The sequence below is a fragment of the Lutzomyia longipalpis genome, chromosome 3 (genome assembly GCF_024334085.1).
Source record: "Lutzomyia longipalpis isolate SR_M1_2022 chromosome 3, ASM2433408v1".
Lineage (NCBI taxonomy): Eukaryota > Metazoa > Arthropoda > Insecta > Diptera > Psychodidae > Lutzomyia > Lutzomyia longipalpis.
Genome location: NC_074709.1, coordinates 24,636,997 through 24,649,293, shown reverse-complemented (window position 1 = coordinate 24,649,293; position 12,297 = coordinate 24,636,997). Strand labels below are relative to the sequence as shown.

The following is a 12,297-nucleotide window of genomic DNA, read 5'->3' as shown; positions in this document are numbered from 1 at the left end:
TGTTCATCAATAATCTCAGTCTCATCTCATTTTCAAGAGCTTTTTGATCTTTTTAAGCGCTCTCTAAAGCTAATAAAAACCTCTAGAAAGCTGTTAAAAAATATACATATGTCTCAACTTTTTTAGTCAAGAAATTTACGTTCGATTAACCCGAACTGTATTATTAACTCTGTACAAAATTAAATTCATTTGCAACATTAAATCATCAACCCCTTTAAATGGCATTAGCCCCTTGATTCGTCATGCGAATCCCACCACCAATGAAAACACATATTAAAGTGTAATCAACAAACTTAGAGACCTCTTTAAATTCATTTGGAATTTACATAATTACCCCGGCTTACCTGCAAATTAAATTTAATACGCATATCCCTCACTATTCCTAACCCACACACACACACACATACAAAAAACCTTCACCTGGGGAAAGAGAGTAGGAAAAACACCCCACTCTCTCCTTTAATCTGGGTATAAGAAAGAAATTTACACATGGGTTTAGGGAATAAATTAGAATATATATACAACATCGTGTCCTTTCTCACGAGGGGTATTCTTTTGCCTCAAGGAGCCGCCACAGGGTGATTCTTCTTCATTATGATGAAAACAAGAAGATGAAAAGTCCTTGAAAGAAAGTCAGGGATGGAGTTTGTCTAAGAAATTGTATATAGAATAATTAATTCTTTCCACCACAGTTGCGCACAAGGAGTCTCTCATCCAGGTTAGTCTTTTTGAGAGTCTTCACACTGTGTGTTGGCTGGCTGAAGGAGCTTGAGGGTGATAAAACTAACACTTAATCACATAATTAATTTTACATTCAAAAGCTCAACTTTCAAGCACTATATCGTCATTATGTTGCCTCACTGTGTGGCAAATTGTCTTGTACGGACGTTGTGAACAACATTAATTTATGCTTTAAACTTTAAAATAAAGTATTTAAATTAATCTAATTAATTGTCTGTCACAGTAGTTAGGGGAATTTAAGAAGGAATTAAAATTCAGTGGAAAGTCTTATAAAGTTGTAAATATTTGGAAGTTTTATGATCTTTAAGATTGATTGAAGAAAGTTTGTTTTCTTTACACAAAATTGGGAGTTTTATTGTCAATTTTCATACGTGTTTTAAAATTGTTGTCAATTTCCAATTCTGTTAAATATCTGTCAAATTTTCTTACGTCAAACTTCTGTCAAAATAAGAAATCTCGATTAATTTTTCTAACATCTGTCAATCATATCAAATTTTTGACAAGTTCTTTCAGTTTCTGTCAAATTTTCTTACGTCAAACTTAGTGTCAATCCTTGTTTTGTCAAACTGCTGTCAATTTTCAGCAATGTTGTTAAAAAAAATTAGCGTTTTGCTAACAATGAAATAGACTTTGTATGCTCCTCATAAAACAGATTATACCCCCAAAAATCATATTTCATTCAAAAAGTTCAAAGAAGTAAAACTAAAAAATATTAGCTTTATTTTTAAATTCTAAAAACTGTAATTTATAGGCATTAAAATAAAACAAAAAAAGTGGCATAAAGCGCATAAAGCACATCCCAACTGAATGGGAGGAAACAGGATGAATCGCATGGCTGCACGGCAGATATATAACCCAATTCCGCTTGTATATGAAAATGAATTCCTGCACATCTAATGTTCCAAAATTAATTTCACACATGCCATGGCTATTTTTGCCTATTCTGCACCGTCACCCATCAAAAAGTAGGGCAGAGAGCACCATCAAAAGGGTTCAAATGCACCATTCAAAAGTTGACTGCAGTTGTCACACTGCGATTCCCCCAATTACCTGCCAAATGAATGCAGGATGAATTGGAGACAACCTCAACTCATTCGCAAAATTAATTATAGTCTCTCGAAAAGTTCTCACAAACATCACGCGCAATGACACGAGAGGGAGTGTAATTGAAAATAGTTTTTGAGCATCATTAGGAGGTAGAATCCCCCGCTGAGAGTGGGTGTAAAGTCATTTGTGCAACACACCTCGAGAGTTGTGCCAATGTCTTCGTATATAGCTCTTGTGGTGCACAGGAAATGCGCTTCAGTAGACTTTTTGTCATTTTGCAAATGAACATTTTGTTTACATTCACCAAACAACCACAAAGGCAACACTTTAGAGACATATGTTTGATCTCTTTGATAGATATCGCATAAAACATACATAAAAAGTCATAAAAGATCTATTTTTTCCTTTAATTTTATTACGAAAGTAAGAAAAAAATCAAAATTAAGTCTTGAAGATTTTAAATTTTAGTGAATATGGCTGTCAGTGACATTCCTATCTCTTTTCAAACTGTCAAATGTGACATGAAAAGGCCATAAAAGTGTCAAAATAGGTAAACGGTGGATTGCACACAATTTCCAAGAATGCCCTTTTGAATGTTTAATGAAAATTCCCAGGATACTATTGATTTTCCCATCATATTCCCACGCAGAGTAAATTTTCACACACCCCCGGCTATGTGCTTTTCATACACCTGTATAGCACACGCAAAATGGTTCAGTTCATTAAAATAAAAATTCAATGCAATGGTGTTTTCATTAGCAAGAATATTGCAAATTTAACACGAAAGGGAGTTAATAAATTTCTAATTAGGCTTGAATTTTGTAAGTTTGCTTAGTTAGTTGACAGCTTATGATGAAGTTGACATGTAATCTTTGTTGTAAAGAACATTCGTATTATGACAGGAATTTCAAATGTAACGGAAAAGATTAATTCGCAATATTGTAGCCCTAATAATTATTTTAATCAAAAGAACACAGAGTAGCTTAAAAAAACAAAAATAATTAAATAACTTAATTCTCCATTAATCACTTGACAGTTAGTCTCATTGACGATTAATTTCTGTCAAAGAACTGTCATATATTAACAGCAGATAGCAATTTTGAATGAAACAAATAAGATTAATTCAATAACTCTACTCTGATGATAATTTAATCAAGGAAAGATGGAAAAAGCATAAAATATTACATAAATTACTATATTAGGTACCTTCTAAATTATTTTGACAGTGACAGTTAATATTTGTCAAATAAATGTCATACTTTAAATGAAATTTTAAAAACGGAAAAGACTAATTCAAAATTAATTCAGACAATAAATTTATATAAAAAAGATCCGGAAAAGCATAAAATAAAACATAAATTAATAAAATTTTCCAGATTTAGTAAAATGAGTAAAATGAAATACTTAAATTAAATGCGTTTTACTCAACACATGTATACCATATTTTGAACCACAAAATGATTCAAAGCAATTTATAAGGAAGCTCGTTGGCGGAAATGAAAGATCCTCCCCCTGAGAAATCTTTAGGAAGCATTCGGTGCTATATTATTCGGAATAAACCCCTTGGGGGGTGAATCATAGCCATAAATCCAATTTCTTCACCTCATATTTCCCTCCCTAAAAAGGAATTTATTTAGTGAATTTACGAAAAGAACCGGAAAACACCAAAACGCACACCTCAATTTCCATCTTAACGTCCCGTGACAGGCTTGTAAGGAGACATAAGGAGAGAAAATGTAATATGGGGGTACCCCCTCATCTCCCATCATAGTCCTTGATAGTCCCATTTTATGTCCCACGGAGTCTCTTTTCCGTGTGGGAAATGATGATGAAGAGGAGTGTTGCGAAAGGCATGAGTTTTGATCTACCCGGCTCGCAATTTTCTCACTTTTGCGCAAGAGTTTGGAAGCATGGAAGGAAAAAAAAAGAAAAGCAAAAACGTGCCATAGACGTCGTACTGTCTACGTGGGCAAATACGAAAGTGAGTTTGGGATGAAAAGAAGAGATTTCCCATTACAATTCATATTACATATACAAACATTCTGTGCGTCACGACGCTAAAGAGATTCCACGACGGCGATCGATATCTTTGGGCGCCAAGTGGTCCTTTTTTTTTTTCTCCTTGAGACTTTTACTCTCTCACACCGCACAAGATGCTTTGGAACAAAAAAAAATCTTTTCTTTATTTTTTGGGAAAAATTCAAGAAGTATTAAAGAAAATTTCTGAATGATTCTTTACTTTGCAAATTTAATCTAGAAAACTTCCCAAATAAATAGGAAAAATCCTACTGAATTTTCCCACAAAAACATAAACAAAAAAATAAGCTTCTGGAACACCTTGAACATCTCTCTCTTTCTTTTGGCTTTTATAGAGAAAAGAAAAGATGCGTTTCGTGGGCGAAAAAACCCACAAGAGGTGAAAGCTACCCCCTCCTAAAAGATAGACCAACCAGACATATGGAAGAACCCTCCGGAAGAGAATTTTCTGCACCACTATCACTTTTTTCTGCCCTATTCTGCTTACATTTTGTTGGAATATTGAAAGTGATTTCCTCGTTCCATAATGCAAAACTCCACAACGAATTTTCACAATAAAATTTACCGCTATTTGACTTTTTCTCAATCTCTTTTGCTCCCAATTTCGTGGAAACAACACACAGTTCAGCTACTTTTCCACTTTAAGAAGTATTCTGTATCCTACATAATGTGTATATAGTCACACGGAAGCTTTTGCAGTGAAAATGAGACATATGGAAGTTTGTGGATAAACCTCAAATTTCCACCTTTCATCAACTTGATGAATGTTGGCGGGATTAATAGGGAGCAACAGAGGGGTGACAATGGGTTTGGTTTAATTGTTAGAAAATCACAACAGGTAGGAAGTACACAATAGCTCACAAGCGAGGGTTTATATTTAATTAAAAATTCCTCTCACATGAACAAAAATTAGCCTATAACCCATTATAAATTATTTACAGGTCCATGTGGAAAATGTTTGCCAAAATTTTGCTTGAAAAATTGTTTTCCTTTGAATTTTAAATTAAATTTTAAAGCCTAATTTGATTTTGAGAATTGAATATTTCATGGTGAAAAGCTTTAAATAAAATATTGAGAAAATGAGAATAAAGAAGAATTTTACACACCGATAAAATTACAATACAATCACCCGGCGCCTCCATCTTGAAGATCATATAAAAAAATACAACGGCTGGGATTATCTGAAATTCCTTTCTATTCATTCTGTCTCAATTGGATCAAAGATTCTCAGGAAAATCGAAAAATAATCTGAAAATCGTCATTTGGGGTAAATATGGACAGAATGGGGCACAAAGATACACCAAAGAATGTAAAAGAAAGGCTAAAAAAATAATTTAATTGATCTTGATTATTTTACTTTAAAATATATTTTAAAAAATCTAAGAATGTTTGTCCATAAATTGCTGCGATAACATTCCCAGCACAGGTCTGTGATTTCGCGTGTTAAGCTAAAGCACTCTCAATGATGTTGTTTGTGGATCAAATTTCATTGTGTGGTGTCCAACATGGGTATTTCAGTCAACAAATTCAAAACATAACTCAATTGCCTCTCTATTTATATCCTTTCGCGCCCCAATGTTATCATAAAAATAACCCAAAAGGGATATGACAGAAAATCAATAGAAGCAATCTCAATTAAATTCTTCCATCACTTATATTTGATTGCAATGTCATTCACCTCTCTTTATCTCATTTTTTTTCGAATGAGAATTTCCTCTTCCACGCGATAAAAGGGTTAAAGGGATATATGCTTTTGTGAGTGAAGATTGTAAAGAAATACAAATTGCAGAGAATTTTTCTGGGACTCCTTTACATTGAACGCTATTGTTTGGTAAAAGCAGCAGAATGAAGAGAAAAATTCTTGTTTGAAAAATTGTTCATAGGTAAATTTCCGTGTACAACTCTTCGTTTTGTTGAGTAAACGCCTCGAGGATTCATTTGTACGCGATATTTGCTGAGGAGAGCATAAAAGGGAATGTAGGGAATTACATGGAGGGATGATTGTGCGAACTGGGTCAAAAGCATTCTTATTCTGTTCCCTTCTTTTTTTGCAAAAATAGGGAGAAGCAACTGCGAGCGATTTTTATCACAACTTTCTTCATTTTTTTTCCTACCATGTTATGCAACAAAGAGCTCCACATGGCGGAGAAGTAAAGACTCTTCTAGGGCTGAAGAAGAAGGTGGAAAAAAAGCTCCAGGATAATTCAAAGGATAAAAGGATTTTTTTGTTGAAAGGAAAAATCAAGCAAGGAGAAACTCAATCAAATCTCATAAAATAAGAAAATTAGTCATCAAACAAATTATATATTCTCACAGAGCTTTTATGGAAAGCTCTAAAATTATATGTAGCTGTCTTGAAAATTGTTTTGCTTTAACTCTATCGCGAGAATTCACCCCAAATTCACCTCTAGGGTATGAGAATGTTTATTTCCATTTGCAAATTTCCTTATTTATCAATCTAAATTGCATTTCTCACAACAATCAAATATTGATTTTCAAAATATCTCTGTGCTATTTAGTTTAACGTTCCCTCATATAATTGCCACAGAATTCACCAATCATAGGCAGTCAAAATTCTATTCAAATCACGAATTGCACAACATAAAACCCACCGGCAAGTCCATAAAAAGGTTCATTTCCATTCACCTCATTTATAGACAAAACACAGCCACATAGATACGCGGTGTTGGCATTAAAAAACGCCGGGAAATATATTTAGTCACTTTAGTTTAATTACAAGAGTGTTAATTGAAGGTGTCATCAACACTTTCCCATGCTATGTATCTCATATTAACTCCATGTTTAACCCCTTCGGGTATTTTTTCCGTCTACTACACGCCTTCGCGCGAGCTTTTGCAAATCATGCGTTCTTTGCCGGTAATATTTGTTATTAGAAAATTGCAAACGTCACTGTTTACCTCGACTTTGCTCCCTATACCTTTGCGAGAGAATTTACAATAATGCCGACCAATTGTATGGTGCCGGTAAATATTGCATGAATTTATCACAATGCAATAGTCGCCCCCATGGACTTGCAGGTAATACGTCTTGCAAATAGCAACCCCCTCCCTGCATATATACAGTCCAAACTAATCACCCAATTCATTATATTCGCACACACTGTGTTCACTGTGGCGCCACATTAATTCCCCCGTGAGGGAAAATTTTGCAATTTCCCAGACAAATTTCCCAACTGGACGCAAAACCCACCCGCTTCTAACCCAGACTTAATATCCACACAATATTCCTCCTTTAATCAAATAACAAAACTTTCATACAGTACGTATTCGCCTCATGGAAAAGGGGCTCATTTTGGAACACGTATAGAGAGGCATGGAGATTGAATGACTGGAAAACATTAGAATTTGCTTTAATTTGCTGAATGGGAATGTATGTGGAGTACATAAGGTAGGAAAATTAGAAAGTTCGATTTTAGGGTTGAGTTGAAGCACAAAGGAATTATTATTTTGATCAATATTCTATCCGAAATTAAAAAAATCAATCAAATTAATTTTATTAAAGACTATAAATTTACTTGAATTCGCAATGACCTGGCGCCTCCATTAATTCTTTTAAATTGGGAGTAACCTGGCGTCTCCACAGTTGTCTTTATTACTCATATTTTTTACTATTAGCAAGGAGAGTTTATCTGGACGAAATTACTCGAACCTTCGGAAATATTCGAATGATTTGCCAAAAAAATCAAAATATTGGTTCTTAGCCTCTAAATGGCTTCTCAGATTGAGAAGCAGAAGACTAAAAAATATTAATTCAAGTCTCAAAAGAACTAAATTCAATTCAAAGAGGAATTTCATCCTTAATCATGCTTAGTTCAAGCCTAAAAGGGATTAAATTTAAGCATAAAAATATTCTTTTGTCCTAAAAAGGTAGAGATTGAGGAGCAAAAGCTTAAAGAATATTTAATTTAGGCCTAAAAGTAGTAAATTCAACCCAAAACTTGCTTAATTCGAGCCTAAAAGTACTTGGTTTTCAACTCTAAAATTCTAATTCTTCAACCTCAAAAAGCTTTAAAAAAAAATATTAATTAAGCGGGGTCTCTTTTGAGAGCTGATGAAATTCAATGTTTTTATTTTTCTTAAGGTTTTTCTTAAACTTGATTTTCAAATGTTGATCACATTTGAAGACTTATTATTGAAGAATAAGAAAATCACTTTCCGCCATCTTAGATGCGACGCCATCTTGAGATTTTCTTCAAAACACAAAGGTAGGTTTTTCTCAGGATCTACTGGATGGATTTTGATGGGGTAAAAAGCAAATGAAAGAGGAAATACCAATGCAGATTTTGATGTAGCGGAATTTTGAATTTTCACTCTGGGGCTGAGAAAAGTGGAAAAACGTCAAAAAATCTGAACAAAAGTCACATTTTTCACTTATCTCAGCCCCAGAAAGGAAATTCAAAATTCCGCTACATCAAAATCTGCATTGGTATTCCCTCTTTCATTTGATTTTTACCCCATCAAAATCCGTCCAGTAGATCCTGATAAAAACCTACCTTTGTGTTTTAGAGCAGTTCTGTGGAAAAGTCGGAAAATCACAAGATGGCGTCGCATTTAAGATGGCCAAAACTGATTTTCTTACACTTCAATAATTAGGCTTCAAATGTAACCAACATCAGAAAACCAGGTTTAAGAAAAACCCCCAAGAAAATGACAACATTAAAAATGGGTAAATTCTCACAGTTTTCCCAAGAGACCCCCCTTAAAGCCTAAATATAAGACTAAAAATGAAGCCTAAAAAGTAGTTAATTCAAGCCGAAGACTTGTAATTTCAAGCTAAAAAAAAACCCACAAAAATAAATTCAAGCCGATAAATATTTGCATTTCAATTCCAAAACAGCACAGATTAAGGTACAAAACTTTGAAAAAAAATTATTAAAGTCTAAAAAAAGGACTAAATTCAAACCGAAAAGTAGAAAAGTAATGCTAAAAAGTAGTAAATTCAACCCAAAACAGACTAAATTCGAACCAAAAATTCCTAAATATTTTTCGTTTGATTTTTAGCAAGAGATGTTCATATGTAGTTAAATATTCAAATCTTCAGAAATATACCGATGATTCGCTTAAAATACCAAAATATTCGCCAGATAAACACCCCTTGACTGGTATCCTCAAAGTGAATAGTCTCCTTTATCAAGATAGAGTTTAAAATCTCCATCAAATAAACCTTCAAGTGGTTCAAAAGATACTCTTGAAACGGAAATAAATACTTTCAGCAAAAATAAAATATTGATTTTGTAAAATTACTTCTATCAAATAAATTCCAATGAAATATTTATTTTAGTACAATCATTGACGGCTAATCTAAAGTAATTCAATATCTCTTACGAAGCATTATGTCAATGCTATTTTTGTGTGGGATTTTAGCTATTTCTGCGGAAAATTATAATTTGACGTCAATTACTCTTGGTGCAACCACTACAAGAGAAGTTAAATAAATTTACTTTATTCGGAGAAAAAAGCTCCAACTACGGGAAAGGAGGGGAGGAGAGAAATATAATTAAATATATTAGTGCGGGGAAATTGTGTGTATATAGTAGGAGCTGCGTGTGGGGAAATTAATTGACAGTGAGTGTAATGACACAACGAGAGGGAGTTGGTTGCCTTTAACATCCTGATTGTGATAGATTTACTCGTATCATGGCGTTGTGTGTGTAGCAAACGCCAAAAGGGGTTGTTTGTGGTTACATTGGGTTGAAATTTAGCCCTCCTCAGAATCATAATAATTTTGTGGGGTAACAACTCAAGGAGAACGATTTTCTTTTGTGGTCGACTGCCGCAGAGGAAACTCTTCCTCGCACTGTCGTTGAGTGCTATATAAGGGGTGAATCCGAATTCTGCAATAGAACTCACAAAAGGGTTTGGCACAATATAAATTTTAATTGCTAATTTATGGGATTTTTAGCACATGCCACACAAAAAGGCTCTTCCACTCTGCTGACTCTCTGATTTTTGCTCATCGCAGATTCATTCAATTTTGGCCACGATGGCAATTTAAATTCAAATAGATTTTGCGCGATGTCTCGCGCGCGTTTGCATTGCATATTCCTCCCCAGATTGAGCCGGTTTTGTCGCGTCTTAAGCTTATTAGGCAAAAAGACACGAGCTTATCAAATGTCCATCTCGGGACAACTTTATAAATTAAAATGTTAAAAGACATTGTAATAATTTTGGCATATAATCTGTGTAATTTTCTCCACAAGACACGCAGAATGTTGTCTCGCGCTTAGTTGGACAAATCAAAGCATCTTGTGCTGAATACAAGAATGGCATTTTTTCGCACTGGGATTCGAAGGAAAGAAGTTTTTTTTTAAAGAAAATATTGCTTTAGCCACTTCCATTTGTCAGCTGTTAATAACAGAGCGAATATGTTGGCGTGTTTGGAATTTTTCAACGTTACAAAAAACAGTGGTGGGCAATTGAATTTCTTTTATATCTTCCGCAAAACTTGGAATGTGTTTGGAATTTATTTTATAGCACAATTTAGTATTGATTTTGCAGGTAATTTTATGAAAATAGGAAAAGATTGAATATAAGATAAAAAAATCAAATGTGATTTCCCTTCTAATGTTATTGATTGTTTTGAATAAAAATAGTTTCCAATTTTGATTTATAGCATAAATGTAATTTTATAGAATAGTAGGTTTGTTTCGAAACTTTGTAGAAAATGTTTTCTTTGACCTTTATAGCAAAATTCGAACAAAAATTAAGATAAAAATTTTAAGAAACTTTTTCGGGATGCCATAAATTTGTAGCCATAATTTTACAGCATAACTTTTAAAAGTTAACCAGTTATCAAAACATTTATTTCGAATTTTTTGATAGAAGACTATTTTAGAATTTCAAAGCTCAATAATAGTTTAATTCGTATTATCCCAAATTGCTATAAAATTGCAATGAAGCGCCCTCATTTCTTAAAAATACTTATGGTGGTACCTTTCAAATTTTTAACCGTTATATTTTTGTCTACCATCAACCGTTTTATTTTCAAAACAATTTGATAGCATCTTATTGCACCGAAAGCTCTTCCAGAATTTATTTCATGCTGTTTTATTTGTGCTCCAAATGATGAAAGAATAACTTTTCCTCTAGCAGAAGTTAGTAAAAGTTTATTTTAGTGTTTTCTCCTAAATTCTTCTCAAAATATTTTTCTTGTTAACATTTCTTCGCTAAACATAAATGTATGTAAAAAAAAAATTCCTAATTCCACGTTTTGCAAACTAAAAGCTCTAAAAGTCTCAAAATGAAAGAGACTCTCCTGGGAAGTTTTGGGTCAAGAGTCTTTTTAGGTATTAAATTAATTAGCTTGTTTATGGGGCACTTGGAACTCATATTGTGGGAAGTTTAAGTTTATTCCACCTTCCCCATGAGAAAAGCTCCTCAAACGGATTTAAGAGGGGGGTAGGGGAAGCTCTTGAAAGTTTTCACAAAACCCTGGGGTCGAGATGGTTCTACCTCCCTTTTTGTGAGACATAAATAAGACATACAATCCCAATCAGACACACAATGGGGAGTTTAATGGTGAAGAATCTTGGAAATAAAATTAACTCACTCCTCACTTTCGTATATTTCTTACTTGTTTTCCCTCGTGCACTACAATAGTGGGGATAATCTCTATTGCTCGATTCAAGTCATGTCTGGGGGGTGGCGGTGGGGTAGTTTATTCACTCGTTTATTGCTTTTCCCCACGTCTGATGGGCTATGTTTTTTTTCGGGGGTGGATGTGGTGTGGACTGAGAGGGCAGATCCTCTATGGCAGGGAATGAACCGGAGATGGGTTCATGGGCAAGAAAGGCGATGGTTAAGGGTGCAAATGAATGGGGATGCGGTTAAATGTATTCCGCACTGTGATAACATTTTCGATGGTTCTTTTGTTATGAATGCGAAATCTATTTTCCGGACCTCTTCTTGTGGAATGATTTAGGATTGCTATAATGCTCGATGAATCCCTAGTTCTCCCCCCAATTTCGGGGGAAAATGTATGAGGAGCCCTACTGAGGATCCCCCCATTTGGTGGCATGGCAATCATTCAATATTGTACGAATGTGATGAAATTTATTATTGATTCTGGGTTGATTTAGGAGTGTCAAGTGCCTTCGCACTTTCAATCGTCGCAACCATAATACAAGAAATGGTGGCAATGCTGGCGGAAAGACGGATGGAGTGGTCCTGGAGTGCTGTGAACAGCATGTGGTGGAAGTGAGTGACTTTTTTTCTGTTTGCGCTCAACGCGCAGACATTGCAAGAAATCATTGTGAGACGAAATAAATATGAAATATAATAAAAGGACGATGGTCTCACCCTTCCTCCGTAAGATGGGAAATCACACGCGGGGGCTGAATTATATTTATTACTTTTCTCTCAATGGCACAATATCCTCCGCACAGAGGACACGCCGTTTGTGATTGCAGCTGAAGCACGCCAAATGGGCGATGCAAAAGAATAAAATAAAATA

General features: G+C 34.4%; 1 protein-coding gene across 1 annotated transcript in view; it reads left to right on the top strand.

The window, feature by feature from the left end:
* The window catches only part of LOC129792945 (beta-1,3-galactosyltransferase 5), a 1,144,668-nt gene that overhangs the window by 841,805 nt on the left and 290,566 nt on the right, over window positions 1-12,297 (top strand). The window lies entirely within an intron of this gene.